This window comes from Larus michahellis, chromosome 5 (assembly GCF_964199755.1).
Source record: "Larus michahellis chromosome 5, bLarMic1.1, whole genome shotgun sequence".
NCBI classification, from domain to species: domain Eukaryota; kingdom Metazoa; phylum Chordata; class Aves; order Charadriiformes; family Laridae; genus Larus; species Larus michahellis.
This window is the reverse complement of record NC_133900.1, coordinates 25337362-25363120: the sequence shown is the minus strand read 5'-3', so window position 1 is coordinate 25363120 and position 25759 is coordinate 25337362.

Genomic DNA, 25759 nt, shown 5'->3' with positions numbered 1-25759 from the left:
GTGTGAGACATATGCAAATTACCAAAGCTTCTTAAGCATCAGTAGACCAGGAAGGGAAGATGTCCTCTCATATGCAAGAGCCTATACACAAGCATGGAAAATAAAATTGAAAAGTACATAAAGTGGCTCCGGGCTCTCATCGTCGAGGTGGATTTTGCAGACTGATTTGTCCCTGGGCTTTCCAAGGCAATCAGGATTTTCTCAGGACAAGACAGGAACAGGTATGGAAGACCCTTGTCACTGAAGGCAGGGGAATGGGACTAGTCTGAAGGTGCAGTTTCGCAGAGCTTTCTGTCAACATCCAGGTAAAGTGGATGGTGAGGTGGACACAGTATGTCTGAGATGCACAGCATGGCTCTCCCGGGGGTTCTTGTAGGGCACTCAAGAAATTTGGGATCTTATAATGCTGCTGATGGAAAAAATGCTGACAGCCAGGAAAGAAAATTGCATGAATGTTCTAAAACTGGATGAGTTCTTCTTCTCTGGGCTCCCCGGTTCAAGAAGGACAGGGAACTGCTGGAGAGGGCACAGTAAAGGTCTACCCAGATGATTAGGAGATTGGAACACCTCTCTTATGAAGAAAGGCTGAGGGACTTGGGTCTGTTCAGTCTGGAAAAAAGACGACTGAGAGGGGATCTTATCAATGCTTATAAATGTTTAAAGGGTGGGTGTCAGGAGGATGGGGCCAGGCTCTTTCCAGTGGTGCCCAGTGACACGACAGGAGGTAATGGGCACAAATTTGAACATGGGAAGTTCCACCTAAACAAAAGGAGGAACTTCTTTACTTTGAGGGTGGCAGAGCACTGGAACAGGCTGCCCAGAGAGGTGGTGGAGTCTCCGTCTCTGGAGGCATTCAAAACCCACCTGGACGCGTTCCTGTGCAACCTGCTCTGGGTGACCCTGCTCTGGCAGGGGGGTTGGACTAGATGATCTCCAGAGGTCCCTTCCAACCCCTACCACTCTCTGATTCTGTGATTCTCACCAATTCTGACTTAGTTCAGGAACTGAAGTGGGCTGTTTCATTTTGGCACTAAGTTATATCTTTGAGACTTTTGGTTTTCAAAAACCTTCATGGTTTTCAAAAACCATGCCTTTTTTATTATAAAAGTGCTTTTTTATTTGGAGGTGTTGAAAATCTTTTTTTTTGGGTCAAACAGAACTTTCCAGATTTATACGTATTTTCTTTTGTCATTGTTCTCCCACTTCAGTCCAAGTCCCCCAAAAATAGCTGTTTCAGTCCAAGTAAAACTAATTCCTCCTTCTTACGTTCTTCTTTTGTTTGTTGATTGGTTTTGTTTGTTTGTTTGTTTTTTATTTGGCCACCGAACCAAAAAGAAAATAAACAAAAAAAAGCCACTGTTCACTGAAGTTGTGTCTGCATTTTTGCACTTCCACCTTCCCTTCATGGCCCCAATACATTTACAACATCATCCTGTCACCTGCATGGTCTCTGTGTCAGCTGTAGCTTGTGAATGTTATACGTGTTTATCTTTTTTGCCAAGGTCAAGAATAAGAGGTGGTTTCAAAGGCAGGTTTACAATGTTGTTGTCCTTTGTGAAAAACAGAGCCATTTAATCTCCCTGATAGTGACTCTAATTAACGATGCAAATATTCAATTAATCTGGAATACGCAGTGGGCTTTACAATTGAGTGAAACAATGTGAATGAAGTAATTGGCCTGGGACCACAATTTATCTTTATATTCTCTCTATTTCACAAAAGCATTACTTTGTTAAGAGTTATGTTTTATTCACACACTTGGGTATCAAAGTCCTGGGAATCTGGGAAATTTAATTACATCAAGTCTGTTCCCCAGCCGCATGCACAGTTGTGACAACTCACAAGACATGTTGTCTATATTCCCAGCATTGTTAGCACACTATCCCCCCGCTTTGCCATCCTGGGGAAGAGGTGTATAGAAGGACATGGTTTTGAGCAATGTATATGTATGAAATGCTTAGAAACTTGTACCTCAAAGAAATTCTTTTGCCTGGTAAGACTGATAAATTCTCATTAACAACACTTTGTAGTAAAGCAATTCCACAATCTGCCATGGTGACGAGAAGCAAACCAAGGAGCAACCTTTTAATAGCGGGAAGGTGCATAGCACTATGCAACAGGCACAGACCTATTGGCTGGGACTCAGGAGATCTGAATTTGTGCTCTATTTCTGCTCCAGATGTTGTGTGAGCTGTTGGATAAATTTCCTATGTATCTTGCAACGCTGTAGTCCCTCAGTGATAGGTAGACCATTTCCCTTTCCCTTCCCAGTTCTTTGATGCTAATGATAGGCTTTCCATTCATCATCTAGGTGTTGTCCAGGGGCCACAGTGGAGACAACTCGTTCCAGGTTTAATACAAAAAACAACCTGGCAACTAGAACAGCTCCTTCAACTCACCTCTGTCCTGGCCCCTACCATGGAGAAAGACCTTGCGAAATATTCCTCTCATGGGAAGCGATTTTTGTATGGGTCTACTACTTTAGGAGCCTTTTGCCAAACAAAACAGGCAGGCATCTTCAATTGGGATACCAGGTTAAACTCTCAAAGTACCCCACCTCACTGCTTACTGATAGCAGTTAAATAGAATGTCTTGTCTCATAATAGCTGCTCAGATGAGGCGTTCTCTTTTTCCAAACAAAGGAAGGAAACATCTGGGGAGTTCTCAGCCAGGGGAACATTCTGCCTGTCTGGAGCACAAAACCCAAAAGCTGTCTATAATGCTCAGGAATAAGCACATTCAAATGATTGGTAATTGTTAAATAACAACTCCAGGGCATCTATCACTACCTTAATGTCCTTCCATCTCCAGGGAACTGCAAAGCCTTTATAATTATAAATGATAATGTTACATCAAAACGGTCAGGTAATGTGTGTCCTCGTTTTCTCTTGACAACAAGAAACAGATCCAGCATGCCAGGCCCTGCATCAGAAATCAACTCCCACAACTCTCATTGACTCCACACCAGGAGAAAGAAAGCACAGTCAATGGCACAGGTATATAAAGCCAGTAAAAACAGTACAGAAATGTAGCACACTCTGGATCCAAAAGAGAACAAAATCTTAAAGGATAAAATTCACCTGTGGAGAGGACCAGCATAAAGACCATGCAACAGGAATGTCTCACACTTAGTCTGAAAATTCACAACCAGTAGAAATCTACATTTTCTTCCAGGAACAAATGATTCCTGTTTGCTTCTCAAATAAGACAACTCTTTCCCTGTACTATGTAATGTCACCCTCTTGGCTAAATAAATTACAGAGAGAGATTGGAGGTGGGTTTTTTTTCTTCCAAAGCATTCACTAAAGGCTTCCATGTGATAGAGGATGATATCCAATGAAGAGGACAGCAGTCCCTTCCAACTGAACGCTTACCTGAACAGATCATGCACAATTTCCCTTCTGAGCATCATCAAAGCCAATACTGTCTCATTGACAAACAGCACCTTAGGATGTGACCCATTTGTTTAGAAAAATTTATGAATTATGTGAATCTACAACTACAGACATGCACTTGAGATTCTCAAGATATTTCAACAAAGGTATCACATGCTACCCCATGAATTAAACTGCAAAACCTAAACCCTCATTTCCATTTAAGAAGAGATTTAAAGTACACATTATAAAAAAATCATATTATTAAAAAAATACAAATTTTGTGGTCCCAATCCAGTGACTAAAAATATATATCTTATTCTTTTAGAAGACATACGTTTTCAAACGTACCTTCTTCTTAATATTAGGCTTTTAGTTCATTTTTTCCCATTTAAATAATTTTTCACAAATTATCAGGAAGAAGGTAGGAAATGCTGGTTCTTTTCCAAATGGATAAAAACAAAAAATACAAAGGGTCTGTGTGACAGTGAGTGGTTTAGAACCATGAAAGGGACGATGTTACTGTCATGGTGTAATCCCAGCCCGGAGCTAGGACAATGCATCCACTCACTCACACACACAATCACAGAATGGTAAGGGTTGGAAGGGACCTTCAGAGATCGTCTAGTCCAACCCCCCTGCCAAAGCAGGTTCACCTAGAGCAGGTTGCACAGGAATGCATCCAAACAGGTTTTAAATATCTCCAGAGAAGGAGATTCCACAGCCTCTCTGGGAAGCCTCTTCCACTGCTCCGGCACCCACAAAGGAAAGAAGTTTCTCGTCATTTTGAGAGAGAATTTCCTGTGTTCCTGTTTGTGCCCATTGCCCCTTGTCCTGTCGCTGGGCACCACTGAGAAGAGCCTGGCCCCATCCTCCTGACACCCGCCCTTTAGGTATTTATAAGCATTGGTGAGAACCCCTCTAAGTCTTCTCATCTCCAGGCTAAACAGACACAGGTCTCTCAGCCTTTCTTCACAAGAGAGATGCTCCATTCCCTTGATCATCTTTGTAGCCCTCTGCTGGACTCTTTCCAGTAGTTCCCTGTCTTTCTTGAACTGGGGAGCCCAGACCTGGACACACTACTCCAGATGTGGCCTCACCAGGCCAGAGTAGACAGCGAGGATGACCTCCCTCGACCTGATGACCACAATCTTTTTAATGCATCCCAGGAGACCATTGGCCACCTTGGCAACAAGGGTGCATTGCTGGCTCATGGACAACTTGTCGTCCACCAGGACTCCCAGGTCCCTCTCTGTAGAGCTGCTCTCCAGCAGGTCAGCCCCTAACCTATACTGGTGTATGAGGTTATTCCTCCCTAGGTGCAGGACCCTACACTTGCCCCTGCTGAACTTTATTAAGTTCCTCTCTGACCAACTCTCCAGCCTTTCCAGGTCTCGCTAAATGGCAACACAGCCTTCCGGTGTGTCAGCCACTCCTCACAGTTTTGTGTGATCAGCAAACTTGCTGAGGGTACACTCTGTCCCCTCATCCAAGTCGTTGAATATGTTGAACAAGACTGGACCCAGTACTGACCCCTGGGGAACACCCCTAGTTACAGGCCTCCAAGTGGACTCTGCGCTGCTGATCACAACCCTGTGAGCTCTGCCATTCAGCCAGTTCTCAATCCACCTCACTGTCCACTCATCTAATCCACACTTCCTAAGCTTATCTATGAGGATGTTATGGGAGACAGTGTCAAAGGCCTTGCTGAAGTCGAGGTACACAGTGTCCACTGCTCTCCCCTCATCCACCCAGCCAGTCATGCCATCTTAGAAGGCTATCAGAGCGGTCAAGCATGATTTCCCCTTGGTCACTCCATGCTGACCAGTCCTGATAACCTTCTTTTCCTCTACGTGCTTAGAGATGACATCCAGAATGACCTGTTCCATCACCTTTCCAGGGATGGAGGTGAGTCTAACTGGCTTGTAGTTTCCTAGGTCCTCCTTCTTGCTCTTTTTGAAGACTGGTGTGACATTAGCTTTCCTCCGGTCCTCAGGCACCTCTCCTGTTCTCCATGACCTTTCAAAGATGATGGAGAGCTGCTTTGCAATAAGACCTGTAAGCACCAAAATAACATCCGACATCAGTCTCCCCAGTTGTGATGACGGAGAAAATCAGAACAGTAAAAGTGGGGAAAACCTCGTGGGCTGAGATCAAGACAGTTTAATCAGTAAAGCAAAAGCTGCATGTGCAAGCAAAGCAAAATAAGAAATTCATTCACTGCTTCCCATTGTCAGGCAGGTGTTCAGCCATCTCCAGGAAAGCAGGGCTTCATCACGCACAACAGTTACTTGGGAAGACAAAATGCCGTAACTCCGAATGTTTCCCCTTCCTTTTTCTTTCCCCAGCTTTATAGACTGAGTATGACGTCACATGGTATGGAATAATCCATTTGGTCAGCTGGGAACAGCTGTCCCAACTGTGTCTCCTCCCAACTTTTTGTGCACTCCTAGCCTGCTTGCTGTGGGGTGGTGTGAGGAGAAGAAAAGGCCTTGACTGCTTAGCAGCAACCAAAGACGTAGCGCACTATCAACAGTATTTCTTATCCCAAATCCAAAACATAACGCTACACCAGCTGCTAACAAGAAAGTTAACTCCATCCCAGCTGAAACCATGACAGTTACAAACACAAAACAGTACCCTACAAGGGCAGAAAAATAGAAGGGGAGATATTTTTCCTAGTTGGACAAATAATATTCTTTCATGAAGCCCATTTTACAAATCCTCTTGACAAATATGGCACTTTTTTGTCTACGTGTATTTACTTTCTTCCTTTTTTTTCAATAATACACAATCAAAATCTATTTCAAAACCACCCTAGATACAGAACTAAGTTCAACTTTAATAAAATCTGTCATAGGATTAGGGTTCACCTCTGTATATAACCTTGTCAGAGTAGGGTCTGAACCTTCTTATTTTATGTCTGAAAGCTGGCCTAAACATTGCTTGTAAAGTATTTATGCTGTACTTCCCTATAGCTTTCCAGACATGTTCTTCATAACTCTTCTTGCCCCCTAAAAAGCCCTAGCCAGATTGTAACCAGATGCTGGGCACTTTTGAAGATATACTTTAAGAAAAAACAAATGTGTGTATTAAAAAAACTGAGGGGAAATCCATTTCAATAATAAAACATAATTCATTTTCAAGTTCCTGAGATATTATTAAAAAGAAGGAGCAGAACAAATAGCCAAGGAAACATGAAAGATATGTTGACAGAATTCTAGTAAACATTCAGCAGGAAATTTAAAGTTAAGGCAATGTTCACTTTATGCCTTTTGTAATGGTGTCCATTAAAGATTCCCTGGGCAGGTTTTCATTTCATCTTGAAAGCTAAAGATTATTATAATCTTAATTCAAAATGTGCTCTCTCTGGTTGTAATATCTACTTAGAATGTGAAAAATCTTAGATAGTTACTGCCCTTTTTATTTAGCATTGCATCGAACAATTGAACAAACAACACAAATATTAAGCTTGTAAAATCAAACACAACGCCCAAATCACAACATGCCAGGACCTATTTTACACCCATTATGTATATATAGAAGGATAGATAGCAGGATAACAGCAACGCCCAGATTCATCTGGCTGCTTTCCCTAAAACTGCGTCACCAGTTCCTGCAGAGAGAGGGTCATCTCAGGAAGTGGGAGGACTGAGGTAATTGTCTATTTTGGGTCATCTGGAATGACATTTCAGAAAAGCTCTTCTCTCTTCATTTGCCAGAGAAGCAGCCTAAGAATACTCTCTAACTACCTTAGCCAGGTAAGATGTAAGCCAGCTTTGATGTAAGGCCACGTGAATACTCTCCATTTCTAAAGCTGTGGCATACAGCTATAAAGTACATTGACAAAAAATTTCAGAAGTGCTGTTTGTTGTCTTCACTTTGGCCCCATTTGGATACCTGCTATGCATTATGCAAGAAAAGCAAAGTTATCACCACAAGCCATGTCTAAAACAGAAATTTAAATGATTCAGCTTTTTCCACATTCATGACTTCTTTTCCAAAGCAAACTCTAAGTTTGAGAGGAACTCTCATTACTACTGCTTTTTTGCAGAAATATTTTTAAACTTTGAATTTACTTATTTTCATTTGCCTCGTTTCACCCATGATTATTGCCCTTAGTTAAAGTTCAGACCCCAATGAGAACAGCTAGAGCAGCTACTCATGTTTCATATGTGTAACTGTCCTTTTAAGTCCTCCTAGATTCTCCAGAGACAACTAAGAGAAGCCGAATTCAGGTAGCTTCAAACGCCCTTGCCCTTCACAAGCTACATTCATTTTCTTTTCAACTGTTTATAGGCATTGCATGTGTTCTGTTCTCACGGAAATCAGTTACGCACATGCAATATGGGTATGAAGCTGTTAAAAACGTGTCCAGGTGAAATTCTATGTGATATTCTTGCAGTCTTAGAGAACTGGGGAGAAAAATGCCGAAGGGTTCAGAATTTAATAACAAAAAGAGAACATGTTTTATTTAGCAGTTTTCCCTGAATTCTCAGTATGTCTGAGATGGTGGATTGGGATACATTATCTGATATTTTAATAACACATGCATTCTGCAGGCTAGTGCTCACTCTATTGTTTAGCTTGATTATTCCTGGAGTTTCACCCAAAGGCTCACCCTCTTCATAGAAAAAAACCCAGTATCTTCCCTATCTGAAAGCTAGGAATTGTTATCTAAAAATGTATGGAAGTAATTAAATAAGGTGTGGGGGTTTTAAGCTGCAACTGGATGCTATACAAAGTCTCTCAGGGAGGGAGGGGGGGAAGGGGAGGTGACATGCACTGTATCTGTACAATAAACCACCACTTTCTGGCCAAAGAGTGTTCTGTCACATTGCCTGCCTGTTAGTGCATGCTCCTGACTTTTGATCAAGCTGTCATTTTTATGTATTCCCCCAAACTGATCACCTTTCCTCTGCATATTCTGTGAGTTCATTACAAAGATGCACAACTTTGTAGTGTGCCTTGACAAAAGGAGCAAAACCAGACGTCCTCTTTGTTTCAGTATTGCCAGAAACTTTGTAAGCCACTGTTGACATCAACTGGCCAACAGAAGCAGGAACAAGAGGAGAGGTTTCACCCAAAACTTCCAGGAATGTTGTCAGTAATTCCACGTGCGTAGTCCCTGTCATGAACCAAAGCTGTATGGAAACTAGCTTGTGCTCAAGCAGAGTTCTAAGGAAAGCATTAGGACATGCCAATGAAGAAAGCTTTGGGGCCCCAAAATACTCCTGCCTGCACTGCAGATGTCTGTACTTATTACTGGAATGCAGCCATTGCCTTAACTGGATCTGTAGGTCCCCTGCATTCCCAGTGCATGCCTGTACTTCAGCATGCAGTATGTACTTCAGCTTTGGTAGTACCCTTGCACCAAGCTCACCCTACCTGCGGACCTCTGAGGGTAGGGTGTTCTCTGTACTGGGGTGAAGGCTGTGCTGTGAAAGACATGGAGGTTGTGACTAACGATAGCTCACTATCTTCTGAGCTGCAGGAGAATGGAGGAGGTCAGTGGACACGGGGTTTTATTCCAAATATTCTAAATAGGGTTGGAGAGGCAATTCTTTAGCTATTTAACTATTTTTGCCTCTTTTCTCCTCTGTAATCTCTTGCTTATTTTTAATATCAATAGTTCTATAGCAGCATGCAGTAGGTATTCTATATACAAATCAGAAATATTTTAAAATGCAAGCATCAGCATTTTAACAAGTCAAACAAAGGACAGCAGGCTACTTCTGTGTAGGATTTCTAGGTGAGCTATCCTCAAGGGATCATCTAATCATTAAAACAGAGAGGTTTGAAAATTTAAATTAATATTGCACTTTGGTGTGTCAAAGAAAAGTATTTCTTGGCACCGTATATTTTCCTAGCTCAAATACCCTCTCTGTCACTTTCCCATGAGTGTAACCACTTCGCTTTAACTTATTATTTCTGTGGATGTCAGGTGGAAGGGTGTACTGAATTACTCACACTTTGGTAATCACTTGAGGACTTTGCTTTTATGTTTTGGAGTAATGGGGAGCTTCTGGTGAAGTATAATAAAGGTCAGAAAATGCAAAGGTAAAAAAGAGACAGGAATAGTCATACTCTCTGATACCAAGAAGTCCACCTACTGTAACTGAAAGATTAGTGAGTTTTGCAATTTCATTTACCATGAATACCAGATGTATTTGGGTGGGATGGTGAAAGACACCTAGGGGAATTTGATACTGAAATCCCATTAAAAAGATAGATGTTTTTGAAAATCCTGTCTTCCAACCTTAAAAATAAATGTTTCTACCTGGCTTTCCTCCTGCTAGGTCCTGCAAAATGTATTCAGGATGTTGTAACTGAATCATACAAAAGGAAAAAAAAAAAACTGAATAAAGGATAACTTATATCTTCCAGAAAGGCCAAAAGGGGCCACTTTTCCATCTTCAGTTTGCAGTGAACTGCAGTCACCAAAAGGCAACTCATTTAGTACAATTTCTAACTTTTGTGTCCCAGACTTCCCTGGATTTTTCAATAGCCTCTTCAAGCTAGGAAGTACCAAGCAGTTTAGCCCCCATATCATAATAGTAACGGAGTACAAATGTTTTGCTTGGAAAACAAGGGTATTCTTATTACTATTTCAATAAATATCGGCAGAGAGATAAATTAAAGAGTTTGAATTTTTCAGAATTGCTGCACCTGCGAAATTAGTTTAGACAATTCATTTTTGGAAAGTCAGCCAAGGCAGGCTGTCCTCAGGCTACTCATGACAACCCCTGACTGCAAATGTATATTGCTTACTTTTCAGATCAACATCCAAAGGGCACCAAACACAAGTGTTTGCTTATCTCTGTATAGGAGCCGTGAGAAAGTGTGGGGGTGAAAGCGAGACAAGAGAGGGGTTTCACTTGTAGGGAGCTGTAGTCAATCTCTCTCTAGTTAATAAAACTGTGAGGCGTCATGCTACAGGAGGGCTGAGTTCGCTTTTCACGTAAAATGTAGAAGTTGAATAAAACCAAGGAAATTTATACATATTATGGTCAGTAACATTTTCCAGTCCCATTTTGACAAATTTCTGTGATGTAATAAAGGAATAGGACAGCTGTTAGACAGCTCCTTAGGTGGTATTTTCAGTAACCTTCTGGAAGAATTTCATTAACAGTTATCATTCTGGAATCAAAGAAGTTATATGGGGATATTTGCAGAAAGCCAGATGTTCATCCGTAAATCTGACTGTTGTATTTGGAAAGAATTCAGGTGATCATTATGCAGGCAGAGCAGGTGAAGGTCTGAGTACTTGAATTCACCTGTTGCTTAGCCATGGCTCAAGAAAGGTTCACTGATATTTTTAAGTTTTGAGCAAGAACAACCTTCAGCACACTCACAGGTCATTTACCAAAAGGAAGACTATGAGACTCAAGTGTACCATATTATGCTTTGTTCACCCAGCTGACTCTCATTAAGAAACTGATATCCATTGACTGTGCTGAAAAGGGCAGTTATATCTCAAAACTTCTAACTTAATACAACTCAGTTTACTACCAATGGCTTTGGCAGTAGAGGAGATGGGGCTATTTCTTATTAAATCCTCTAAAATTTATTTCCAGCACTCACAGCAGCTATGGATGCTATAGGCTTGCTGCTTGATTGAAAAGAAGCTTTTACTCTCCTTGTCTTCTTTAATACATACCTATCCTTTTGTCACTACATGACAAGATAAAGAACCAAGAATTTTTCATGACATATTCAAGTTTTGACCATCTCAGTCCAGTTACCTTTTGCTCTGCCTTCTAAGCTTATTATTTCCTGAAACTTTTCAATATCTGTACTGCTCCCTTTTCTCCAGCTATTTTCATCATCCTTCTCTTGACTTTCTTCCTCTAATATGAGTCATATGTTGCATAATCATTTATCAAGTGTGTTAGAGTAAAGAAGTACAAAGAATTTTGCTTCAGAATTTTAGTTTTTGTTTGGGGGGGGGACAAAACCCAGCACACACAAACCAAAACGAAGAACAAACCCTGCTACATGTTTTTCTATTTGTAGGAATAAGCTTGAAAACACAGACCAAATATAAGCTACCTAATGCCTGTCTGAATCCTATAGAAACTTAAACTTAACATCGCAGAAGTGAAGCAGTTTTTGCAGCCATGTAGTGTGTTTTCAGGCTGCTACAGAACTATGCATGTCTCACAGCGTCACTTGAAGTTTTGTACTCTGTGCAGTAGAAGCAACCTATTGTTGTTCTGCAAATTCCCATTCAGTCGCTGATGTATCGGCTGAAGGATCTCCTGCAGGCTCAGCTCGACAGTCACAACCAGCCCAAGACATCCAATACAACAGCACAAGAGCTCCTTAACCCATTCTAGTTGAAAACAACTGGGTTAGCAAAGACCTACTATTTTAAAGAGTGCAAACACGGATTTATGCCAAAACACTTTAGGGAGCAACAGTGGCACCAGATCTTAATAAAGCTGATAGACTAAGTTCTTACAAATAGGAGCAGTGACCTTTTTCAGCAGTGACCACTGAGTAAGGATGTATGAATAATGTCTTGCATGGGAGAACAGCGGTTCCCATACTGTTTCTCTCACATATGAGGGGTCAAAAGTGCTGATTCATTAGCTGAGCAGCTCAGTAACCAAAGCCTAGGGAACTGTGGAGATACTAGCCTCTAGAGTAGACTGCAAGCCTCCTGGGCTTATGGCATGTATGGAAGAAAGGAGATTCAGAAGTAATTTTGCATCGTTCTCAAACTTTATTATCTTCACTAAATTCATCCAGGTTTCCCTTCCAGGTCATTAGTAAATCTTCAATATGCTTCCTATATGACACTTTTTCACTGCTTGCTAACCCAATAATTAATTGGTATTTTCTCTATAGATCATTGTTAAGGAACCTATATTTCTGTTTCTAGTCTACTTATGATGTGGGAAGTCTTTGCTGACTAGAATAAATATTTATCGTGCTTGTTGGTTTACTGATGTATACTTTGTCTGGTTTTCCTGAAACATTTTTGGGTTAGGAAAGCCCATTCTTCCCTTTCCTACAGCCTCACAGAAGAACTACTGCTGATGCTCTGCATGTCTTGGAATTCCAGACTGTACATCAGCTCTGGACTTAGGTAGCACACCACTGAGATGTTGAACCTCTGTGAAATATCTGCAGTGCTACAGGAGTCACCACATCACAGTATCAACCTGGCAGCCTGCCCGTGTCATCTCCACAGGGAAAGTGGGATGAGCTCCTGGCTGCTCTTGTCCTCAATGGCTTGGCAGACATCTGCCCTTGGCAACAGGCAGGCAGTAAGAACAAGCTAACAACTGGCCTTGCTCAAGTCTCCAATGTGGCCAGTACTGAGGCCTGAATGCCAAATGTTGTCTGCCTGCTTGCTGCTCCTCTCTCCTGCCACCTGCACTCTGTGGTGAAGCTGGCTCGGAATAAGCAACTTCAAGGTGCTCGCAGCAGCTGGTATACGACTGTTGGGTACTGTATACTGCCTGTAAGTTAGATGCCAGCTTCCTGCCCTAGGCATCTCCTGAAACATTTGGGCTGGTACAAAACCTGAAACAATATGCTGTTTCACACAAGTAATCCTGAAGACTCATTTGGGACCTCCCAGTGTAAAATTTATCCTTCTTATACTGGCATGATTAATGGGATGAAATTTAACAAGTCCAAATTCTGCACTTAGGATGGAGTGATGCCGGGCACAAGTATAAGTTGGGAGAGGAGTGGCTGGAGATGAGCCGTGCAGAACGAGATCTGGGGGTGCTGGTTGACAGCAGGCTCAGTATGAGTCAGCAGCGTGCCCTGGCAGCCAAGAAGGCAAACCGCATCCTGGGGTGCATCAAACTCAGTATAACCAGCCAGTCAAAAGAGGTGATTATCCTGCTGTATTTAGCATTGTTGCGGCCTTGCCTTGAGTACTGTGTGCAGTTCTGGGCCCCACAATTTAAGAAGGATGTAAAGGTCCTTGAATGCATCCAGAGGACGGCGACAAAGCTGGTGAAAGGGCTGGAAGGCATGTTCTATGAGGACTGGCTGAAGAGTGGCTTTGGGTTTGTCTAGTTTGGAGGAAAGGAGGCTGAGGGGTGACTTCATTGCTCTCCACAGCTTCCTGAGGAAGGGGAGAGGCTGGTGCTGAGCTCCGTCTTCTCGCTAGTATCCAGCAATAGGACACATGGGAATGGTTCAAAGCTGCACCAGAAAAGATTTAAACTGGACAATAGGAAATATTTCTCTACTGAGAGGGTAGTCAAACACTGGAACAGGCTTCCTAGAGAGGTGGTCGACTTCCCAAGCCTGTGAGTATTTAAGGGGCATTTGGACAATTGAACTTCCAACTGAAACTACTCTATTCATTTCTGTTCAACTCGATTCAATTCAATTTTTAAGAGGCTGATTTCTTTTGTCTTAAATAAACCCATTATTTGGGGGGGTGGGTGGGGTTAGCCATGTAAATGCACCTCTCCCAGTTTTAATGTACCTTCCATTAGGATGCTTTTGAATTTTGCTGACATCTTGCCTTTTCTGTAATCACTTTTCCATTCATTCTGCTCTTAACCATTTCCTTCATCTTGATAGATTATAAATATGTCCTTCCAAAGTTCACTGCCTCTGCACTTTCCCTAAGGAAGTCACCTGCTCTTATGATGGAAAATCTGATTGTACAGTGATCACAATTGCTCAGCGGAGATCCTAGACTCCCTGCCTCTATTAAATCCTGCCTTCCATGCAGAAGTTGAGAGTCATCTCCTGTCCTACAGGCATGAAAAATAAAGCTATAAAAAAAAATCCAAATTGATTTATTTATGTTTTTCTGGTGCTCATTGATTTGACCAACTTTTACCCATTCTGTATGCTGCATCCTTCTGAAGCCTGTAACTTAAATTCTCTGAAAGCAGTAATAGACCTGGGAGCAATGGCTCTAATTAGTCTTTTTCTGCTCAAAAATATTGTGTCATTAAAATAGAAAAACAGCAGTTGGAGGTCAGGGGGAGTATTGTTATTTTTGCTGCCTCTAAAATATAACCAACTTTGAATACAAGGTTGAAAGGGAAAAAATTAAATACTGGAAAAATCTGAGTGCAATTTCTAAGATGATAACATATGCCAATACCTGCACAGAGAGGTTATTTAAGGATCTGAAGTAGCAAAAAAGAAATTCCCTTTGGAGGAAGAAGGAAAAGGAGGAAGTATTGCTGCCAAAAAAAATGAATGCTATCTCTGGCAAACACTGTCTTAGATGCTTAGGTACTTTGCTAAGTAACCAGCAGGGAATGAGAGGCAGACGAGAGAGACTCAGCAATGTTAAGGAGAGCTACCTCTGGGGAGTTCGTAAAGTGCAAAGTGCTCTTCAAGTAAGCTAGTAAGACCTAGCTGAGGGAGCTGGGGTTGCTTAGCCTGGAGAAAAGGAGGCTGAGGGGAGACCAAATTTCTCTCTACACCCACCTTAAAGGAGGTTGTAGAGAGTTGGGAGTCGGTTTCTTCTCCCAGGTAACAAGTGATGGCCTCATAAATGGTCTCAAGTTGCACCAGGGGAGGTTCAGATTGGATATTAGGAAAAATTTCTTCACTGAAAGGGATATCAAACATTGGAACAGATTGACCAGAGAAGTGGTTGAGACACCATCCCTGGAGGTATTTAAAAGGCAGGTAGACATGGTGCTTAGGGACGTGGTTTAGCGGTGGTTTTGTCAATGTTAGGCTGATGGTTGGACTCAATGATCTGAAAGGTCCCTTCCAACCTAGGCAATTCTATGATTCTCTGATTCTATGATCCCAGTATTTGGATGCAGTTATATTTGCTATCACATCGTTACTGATTTATGAATTCATCTGACTACAGATTTGCATCAAATACATTTATTAACTCTTCCGTGAATATTTTACCTCTAGGAACTTGCCGTTTAATAGCAAAGAGAAAGTAAAGGTAAGCCACAAGTATGGTAAAATAATTTTAAAAGTTGTGAAATCCATTTAACGATGCTCTCATGGTTGTTTGAATGATGTATCTAAGCTTGTGTCTGCAAGTGAGATTCCCCATAACAAAGTCCCAGACGGAAGCGATTTAAGAAACACATCTGATATCTACATACTGGATTTTTTTAATTATTTTTTATTTATTTACAGTCTTCTTTATATAGGAAATATACAGAAGTCATGCCACAACACCGACAAACTGGACAACCTGACAGGGACCTTATTTCCCTCAGTGACATCCTAGGGAACAGATGGAATGGTGAAAGCAGAGCTGTAAAATGGGGAGCTGGGCAGAGGGGAAAAAGCAGAGCAATAAAGAGAATAATAGCGAGTGCTTCGCCAGTCCTATTCTTTGTGTTCTGCCTTTATACACACTTGTATGTACATACACATATTTTTAATGAGTTATAACCAAATGAGAATATAAAAAAATGGTGCACAATCACACTATAATAGGAAAACCAAGACACCAAAAGTTGCCTTGAAGGAATTCTCTGAAGAATGATTCCCCAGTTTCCAGTTCATGTCTGCAAAGAAACATACCTTGGATTAAGAGTCTTTCTCAGGTAAAGCATCTCACTTCTGCCCGTACTGTTGGCCCAAAATAAAACAGAGCAAACATATTTGTGACAACTTCAGTATGCTAAGCTGCTACTGTACCCTTATGTTGAAACCTTGCTACATACAAATCAGAACCCACAAGTCTTCCTACTAGAGGGTTGCTTAGTTAGGCAGCCTCATTAGTACTTGTTAGATCTGTTCCCTGAATTAGTAATCATTAGGTCTGTTCCCTAAAGTATAGGTCCTTAATTTAGTTGTGGATGTTTGCATGTTGCTACGGGTCTCGATTATGAAAGGGCAGGGTGTTCATATAAACAGCTTTTCTTCTCTGTAGAGAAGCAGGACTGAGGAAGGATTACACAGACTCGAATGGGGAAAACAGCCACAGGTGAATGTGAACAATTTTTTTCCATTGATAGGAAGAATTTTGTTCATAGCAACGAATAACTCTATTCACCCCACATCTTCTGAGGATGCCTATGGTACTGGGGGAAATAACTGTGATAAGTGTATCCGGAAAGCATTGCTCAAACCGTCACAGGGAATATTAATCCCTGTGGAAATCCAGCAAATTATGAAAAGTCATGTAAAAGCTTCCTTCATTTTTCAGTAGGGAGCAGCTGACTTGTTCACAACTTGACAACTAATAGGCAGGCAATAACAATAAGGAACAGTGCATGAGACCAGAAGACCTGGCAACAGAAAGAGCTCTGGACCATTCACTGCATGGGGGCTGTCCAGCAGTGGAACACATGAAACATGCTCAAAACTGCCCTACTGACTTGTCTGAATGACTTAAAAGATGTAAAGTATTAACAAAAAGGAGAGAAGCACAGTTTTAAAGATTTTATATATAGATACCTATACATGGTATCAAGTCAAATAAATGATAATAGAGTAAATATCATAAGCTCGGGCTTATATAAAAAAACCCATGGATCCTCACCTTCACTATTGCTGCTCTGAGCAGTGAGCAAAGCATTGGCTTACACCAGACAGCAACTCCAAACAAGGAACTGCTGGGAAATCTCTCCACAATGTCAGTACTGCCAGGCATGAGGTTGAAGGGGGAGGAGGAGGCCCTCGCAGTATTGCCGTGCCTGTGTTTCCACATGTTGGGTGAAAAACTAACAATTGGTTAGCATTTTCCTCCAGAACTGTTTTTGTTTGTTTGTTTGTTTGTTTGCTTTTTAATTTGAAAGATATTTTTAAAGTAAAAATATAATTTAAAAGTTGATCTTAAAATACAATTTGTTAAGGGAAGTTGTTGGTGTGACCAAAACACAGTATTAGACTTTACTGACATTTTTCACGGCAACAACAGGTCAAATTTCTTGACCAACTCAGGAGCCCATCTTTGGATCGGAGCATACTTCCACACATTTGTGTGACTGTGACTATATCTGCCAGGAGGCAGAGTAGAAAGCTTATTTTGTTGCTTTCTTTTCACACATTACTAACTCCATGAGAGGTATTGCCTCCAACTCTCCCCATGAAACAATCTTCCCCGAAAAAATCTGAGACTTTCTTATTCTCTACTCTGTTAGTACGAGTGTATCTTAGCATGGCTGGAAATGCATGTCATACATTAAGGATGTATCAGCTGGAGACATGTAAAATTGTTCAACATAAATAAGGATCAAACCTTCTTGTGTCTATATTAATTATCACTTCTACTTTCCTCGTTAAAGAGGAACTCCATTAAAGATCCATTAGAGAGTGCATTTTTTTAATCAAGGCTTAAATTATAGTGCATGCTGCAATTAGAAGACCTATTGTGTGACAGCATGAGCAGCAAAAGCTGTGTACAAAGCAGCAAAGCACCAAAATAAAAATACATTGTTATGCTAGGCACAGTGTTAGGAGATAAATTTGCATAATATTTGGGCACCAATCGGACCTATAGGCACATAAACAAACTTCATACTGTTGAGTATTCGTCAAGTTACATAATGTATTTGTTTAATCTTCTACAATTTTGTCTAGCTGCTTTTCTCCTAATATAATAAATCAGATTCCTTGTATGCATTATAGCATCAGACATCCATTTTAAATTTGCAAGCATATACTCTCCTGATATATATTTGTATTTCCCATTGAAATTAATAGGAGATACACATGCACACACCTTCTTTTGAAATCTTGTCTTTCAAAGAGGATCATCTCCCCTCCTCATGCAAATCCCCTGCCTACTTACAAGCGGTTGTTGCTCACTTTTCACATTTTATCAGGAACTTTAAAAGTATTTTTAGACCTATTGTTTGCAGGAAAGAAAACTTCACGACAGAAACCCTCAAAATGCTAGCCTGCATGTGACAAAGTAAAAGACTCTCTCTTCTTTGTTCTCAACATTTATTATGTTTAAATCAGTCCTGACATCTCGGGTTTTTTATTTCGTCCCCTGCTCAGTTTCCATTGGGTTGGCTTCTTTTCTGGATGATCACACTATCTTGCTGCTTCTTTCACAAACTTTCTCCTCTGGAGCAGCCTCCTTTGGTCTCTGCCTTAGCAGCTCTTTCATAGCTCCGGTTTGGCTGGAAAACTGTTATATTCTTCTATACTTGGCCTGTGTTACAGCCCAGTTATTGCATTGAGATGACACACTGTGACATGCTTAGCAATGGAAAACAATGCAAAAATAACACACAATCGAAGATTTAGCTTGTTGAGCTGAATAACCAATGAAATATAAAAATCAACAATATGTCCATACAAGCTCATTCTGATGCTCTTTTCTGAGATAACTAGTCAAAGCTACCAAGATTTCACTCTATCCCTTTGACATTTCCTCAAAATCTGGAAATTAAAGTCTCTCAGTTCTAGACTCACAAGCAGAGAAACTATTAATTTGTCCCTTCAAAGAAAAAGCTGACTTCTGAGTGCTTGATATCCCATGCCTTCTCTATCATCACATGAGCTATGTGATAAAAGCCCTCTTGAGTTCTCCCATTGGCAGTTCTGACCTCATTATCCCTAGCTGGTGCACATACATGGTCTCCACGCTGCTCTCACTTGTGCCCATCTGCTGAGATGGTGCTGTACCTGCTCGCAAGCCTACCCTAGGAGTTAAGTGTCGAGCCAATGTAGACAGGCAGTGACCTTCAACCTCCACTACAGAAACTTCTTCAGCAAGGAGTGGTGAAGCATTTCCACAATAGACCATATTGTTAGGTTTGGGAGTAGAGCAAGCACTTAGCTACAGGAGCATTGACTTAGATCTGACTGTACTTTAGTTACTCAGAGGTCTCACTCCTATAGGAAAATTATTCTCCTGTACAGAAGATGGAGAACGTGTCTTTGTGCTCTTGGGGGTGGCACCAGGCATGAGCAACCACCAGAAACAGGCCACACTCAGAATTGAGACAGCCAGCTATTTGTCTAATTGTTGTTGTTTTTCTAACAAAAAAAAAAAAAATTGCTGGTGGTGCCATTTTTTTTTTTAAATGAGCCAGTTTTGACAAATATTCTGGCATTGAAAAGAAAAAAAAAAGAAAAAAGAATCAGTTACTTCATTTTCAGTTCTAAAGGGCTGTTTGACTTTTATTATTAATATTATTTTTCCATTATTTTTCACACTATTGCTATTGACATGTTTGTTTGGGTACGATACTACTGACATAAATATCATGCTGGTTTTTTTCTTTTAAAGCCATTAAGTGCAGCTGTGCCTTCACACCAATTCAAACATGATCTCTTTCCTAAAAGATTTGCTGCAACCAAGGAGCTCACATATTAAGCATTGACACTTTTGCTGACTCATCATCAAGTGACATAAAATACTGAAAAACAAAACCACCCCCCAGAAATAGTCAAAGTTCATAAATGTTTGGCTTTGCTTTTTATTTCCCCCTGAATTTGCAATGCTTCTGAACTTCCCTGACTTGAGCAGGGTGCGGTTTCTTTTAATTTTCAGGGGTGTTGAGGTTTTTGGTTTTAGTTTTGGGGGTTTTTGTTGTTGTTGATTTTGTGTTGTTTGTTTTTTTTTTTTAAGCAACATTTCTAAAAGTCTCCATTGTTCTTCGAATGCTGGCTTCAGGTTTTCCCAGGCTGTAAGGTCATCCTGCTGGGTGTATTTGCCATGTGGAAGCATGGTCTGAGACCAGGTTGCTCCCTGATGGGGTCACTAAGGCACCATCCAACGAGACACACTGATGCCATTGCATTTTGTCCAGCTCCTCAGCTTGCTTTGGCAGCACTCTGTCAGCGATACCAGGATGCTGTCACTGAGATACGCCTTCTGATACTCTCTAAATTCCCAACATCTTCTCACAGCCTATTGTGTGTGAAAGGCTTTTGTGTAATCCAGAAGTGTACCTGAGGTTAAAAGTGCATCTGGAGATCTAAACACACCTTCAGCCTTCACAGGGAGACCTCCAAAAAATCTATGAGGTTACTGAAACAACAAAGACCACCTTGTACCATCATGCCACATATTTTCCTCAGATACCAGCATCTCGGCCTAAATTCTCCTCTTAGAAACTCTGCTGTAAGGCCCATAACTAGGACAGGGCAAGAAGGGTGTTCATCATGTGCTCCCATCTGCCAGAGAGCAAATGTTTCCATGATTCTTCAGATGCTACTGCCGCTCACTCAAAAAGCCTGTGTGTCAGTAGCACCAGGGTTAGCAGGAGCCAGCCGGTGGTCTAAGTCTGCTTCTTATTCCGCATACAGCATCCAGGAGAGAGTGTGACTGGTTCAATCCCAGCAAGCTGATTAGTGGTTCTAGAGTAAAACATGGATTTTTATTCTTTATGCACCCAAGGACAGGGTTTTCAGACGCCAGAATATATTCACTGGAGAAGAAAAACAAAGAGAACAGATGGAAAAGCAGGCACTCAAGGTGGTATGTGTTTAAGTATCATGCCTGCTTACACTGCTATACCAGTATCTAAAAATAATGCTTACAATTATCTAGTTACATTTGTTTTAGTATGCACACAATACATGCACACAATACTTTCAGAGCCTCAAGCTTCAAATGCTTATAAATGTTTTGATAGGATAATCGGGGGGGTTTTAAAAATGCTTTTCCCATTTTTTGCTTTCAAAGAGCATCTATAGCAAAGTCCAAACAAGTATCCAGTAAGCACAGGTGTTTGCTCAAAGTAGGCGCAAAGAGTAGACACTCATATGACTGCCGAGCCCCTGAAATCTTTTCCATCCCACTGAGCACCTTGTTCAGAGCAACCTTAGAGTACTTTGCATTAAGTGCTGTGCTTAACAGTGACCTGACTCATCCCAGAGAAGGGTATCAGAGTGTAAAACAGGATGGGATGGGATGGGATGGGATGGGATGGGATGGGATGGGATGGGATGGGATGGGATGGGATGGTGTGGGGGGTGCCAAGGAACTGGGAGAGGAGGGTGTGTGTGTGACATGCTCAAGTGTATTGTTCTGATTGGGCTTGAGGTTTTTCAGGCCATATTTTGCTGTGCCTACATGAAAAACAATATCAGCCTTGTGGGGAGGGGAAGTTCAGCTACTGAAGTCAGCAGCACTAAAAACTTTGTGAAGAAGTACAAAATTTTCAGGTTACAAAGAAAGTCTTTGCTCAGATTACATACTGATACCAAACACCATGCTTGCCCCAGATGTCTTCTCTTTTTTTCCCTTAGGAACTTTTTCAAAATATTAATTTAGTTTTCTTTTAATTTTTTTGGTGAAAAAATTTAAATATATATATATATCATCAAATTACAGCTGTATTGGAACAAATAAAGCAAAAAATCTGTAAGAACTTCTTACCAAGCAGAATATATATGAAAGACGTTTACCAATTAACTTATTGTGAACTAAATCTATGCATTACATAGTCATCTCTTTGAAACCATAGATGCATTTAAAATCTCAGTCTTTGAAAGAAAATACTAACTGATCATTTAGCACAGGCTGTTTGAAACTTTGCTATAGTTCCCTTTCTTCATGCTTTATGGTAAAATACAAGATTTAGGCACAATAGCAGTAAAGACAAGCGTAATCATCACTGAATTCAGACTGAGAAGTAGCAGGCTGTTAACGAGTCTCTTTTGGACTGGTTAATATGGATGAAACAGGTCAAATAGTTCAATAACAAATAATTCTAATCAGATAAATTACACTTCTGTTCACTTTGAAAAAATGAACATGATTTTTAACACTGCAATCTCCAGTACAACTGTTCAGGATATTTTTTTCAGTGCAGAAATGCCTGCCCCAAACTGTGGGCAGTATAGCTAACATGACAGGTCTGTTTCTGTATTTTAGATATTTTGTTAACATCTTGAAAGTTATTGCTAAAAAAAAAAAAAAAAACAAACCCAAAAACAAACCCAGGCAAAAAACTTTTAAGTATTCCAGAAATCCAAAACCAAGTGCTCTTTTACAAAGCACTGTATTTTAATTCTGCTCCAGCAGAACTGAGACAATGAAGTATTCTTTCATTAATTCAGAACATATTGCAGCGTTATTTATACAGTTTGGCTTAAGGAAGCCTGTATCCTTAAGTGACAGCAGTCAAACTAAGAAAGATAAATTGATAGCTTAATTTATAGATAAACTGTCCAATCTTCTTCATCAATGTCTAGCCATGAAGCTTATTTGAAATCTTTTCTTTTGTAGTATAATAAAATCTACTCCATAATTTCATAACTCCATGACTTCAACATATGATGAAAGATGGAAGTACACCATAACTTCATTCTGTTTTCCAGTGTGATATACAATAGTCCTGCACTTATATATATAAATGGTATTTTTTAAAAAAATGTCTAGCAATGTAAAGCGTATTAGCAAGTTACATTGCCTATTTTCTTAATTAAAAACAAACAAAAATTTTATATTTAAATGTTTAAATCTTGTGGGTGAAACAAGCACGCATATCTGCTTTGAATTTAAAGGAGTTTCCTTTGCCCATGGAATAACAGAATACGTACACCATTGCTTGCTGGCACAGTGGAGAAGAAAACGGAAGTGGTATGTAACTGGGACAAGTTACTTTAACAACTGGTTAACAGGACTAGTTCTACAATCTAATCCCAGTTTCTGTATCTTTGCAATCATTAGTGCAAATGCACAAATAATATTTAATTGTACAAAGGCCTTCTCTCTTCACAAACCACAGGACACGTTTTATTCAAATATTTCAGTGCCTGGACTGCAATGTCCGTAAGGGAAATATGTCTTCTTTTCTTCCTTTTTTTCCTCTTCCAATTCATGACAGTGACATCCTGGAAAGTGTCACCATTAATCAATGCTCAAAATCACTTCATGTCTGAATAGGCCTGAACTTGAAGAAATTAAAAAAGCTGAGAAAACTACACCCATAAATCACCACCCTGCCTTTTACTTTCCCATTCAGAGACTGAAATGAGCTTGGACTAACTTCCACAGTCAGTGACATGTCAATTCAACTCCTATTCTTCCATCAAGCATGGAAGAAACCTATTGGACATTTTTACAGATGGTTCAACAAGTTGCTATGTAAGGAAATGCCAGTAATTCAAGTGAGTGTCAATGACTCCAGACACCAGTATATGGAGCTTCATTAATCCTCCATGGAATAAATATGAAATGGGGATGGCACTTTATATTCACCCACTTCTACCCATTTAATAAAATAATACTGTGGTATATCTCCAGTCCTGTAATGCTGCTGACTAGCCTTGACTGAGCCTTTCAGAAAGTTTGAACCCTTTTGTAGCTGTAGAACCTAGCTCACGACAGAGTTTTCTCAGAAAACACCAATTTCTTTTCGCTGGACTGTAACATCGGTCAGTGCTACCCACTATACGTGCACATTGGTTTGGGTTGTTGAGGTTTTTTACACTGACTCTCCAGCATTCATTTACTTTGAAATATCTGCTTTTATGGTACTTCATATACATTCTTTGTTCTTCTGTGCCATGACTTGTTTTGGTGAAACTTAGCTAGAGAAGAAACGGGATCTTAAAAGTATCTGAAGTTTTCAAATACACTACATATGTTTCAGGCTTACAGAAGAACTCTAAAACTTGTATCAGAAATTATTTTTATGTAGTTTATTTGACAACATCAGATTCTTTAAAGATTCTGTTCACCGCAAGGGCAATATGTGGTTGGAAGTTCATAAACTGGGAGCTGTAAAGTTGATTTGTAGGAGAGACCTTTTATGCCTCCTACTTAAATCACCAGGAATCTTTACACTGATTTTCTCAGGGTTAGACCGGAGAAGTCAATTCACTGAAGGACCTTATCTAAAAAGACTGCTTGACCTCTTTGAGAGCAGCCCAAAGACATCAGTGCAGTTTTTGCTTCATAATTCCAAATCATCTTGGCCAAGATTTTGGATTGTGACTGGAGTTAATTGGAGTCTTAGCGTTAATACCTTGGCTGACATTAACATTGAGACAAATGTTTTTAAAGAAATGCATTTTAACTCTAAAACAACATACACGGTAACCTCAGAGTATGTAACTGCAGCCCCAACCTGTCTTTCACATTTCTTTTTCTTTTTTAATGAAGAATAACTATACTAAAGACATAACCTATTCTCAGAACAGATATTCAAGTATTATAAGCCTTGGGAAAGTGTACTTAAAGGTAATAGACATTTTAAAAAAAAAAAAAGATGAGGAGAGGAGAGGAATCATCCAAAATTCAGATTGTAATATACAGCCTTCATCCCAAACTCTTTGTTGGACGTTCTTTATCAGCAACCAGCTCCTGCTGTGCACAGAAAGGGTCTTAAATTTCCTTTCGTGCTTGCAGTGTAAATGATCATGCAATCTACCTCCTTGCTAGCTCTGAGGAGCTTACAGACAATACAGGCTATATAGCAACTCTAAATAAATCCCAAAGCCCATGGGCAAATTTTAAAGTAACCTCTAAAAGTGGCCTGGCAAATTACAATCTTGATATCACAGTTGCATCTGTGCCTCTTTGTGAAATCCTGCTGAGATCAGGAGACACATCTGGAAGTGTGTTTTCAAGACACATTCACAGCCTCTCATGTGAATGAAATAAAATATGGCAAAGGTACTGATGGGGGTTGAGGCATGAAAGATTGTAGAGAATCTGTGTAAGACAGAAGCTGGTCTGTACACCAATGTATAAAAAGTATCCCCACATTTGTAGGCCAGAGTCAGGAGAGGAAGAAATGACAATGTCTGCCCTGCATCAGTATTGAAATATTTGTGTAAAGTAATGAAATCCTGATGTTTTTCATGGATAAGAAATTTTAAGTATAAGTCAAAGAAGTGTCTTTGAATCAATTTGGCTTTTAACTGTTAGTACCGCACTCTAGTGCCTCACAGTTGATATATTTTAGTCTCCCCCATTTTAATACATTCTCCATCTCATATTTGAAGCTGTGCAGCTTCCATAAAGTATATTTGGAGAGGCAATGCTCGTGAAAAGAAAGGAGTCTCTTCCTTTTAAGAATGTAAGGCCCTATAGTAAATTCAAGAAGCAGATCGAGATGCCTACCAACCACTGCAAATCTAAGTCTAATTTTGATGTGGCTGACAGCAAGGTAAGACACAATTAAGCTAGCTCTTCATGATTCACATACTTTATGATATTCTATTGCTATTTATAAATTTGCAGCAGTTATAATTAGTAATGCTATTAGTGATACCTCATCACAGCATTAACTATAGTGCTTTTACTCCACAGAAATTATGACATTAACTTTGGTAATAAATCAGTTTTTCTTGTCATCTTGTAAACTTAATAGGGAATGCTTCTCACTAAGAAAAATAGATTGATTAAAAAGGTGTCCTGCTTAGACACAGAGCTGGCAGTCATGTTCAGTGGAAGTGCTGAGCTAAATATACAGCTTCCTTAAAGGGCAGAAGCAGCAGACCACCTTGACACGCTTCAGTGTTACTATATCCACTATCAGAAGGTACAG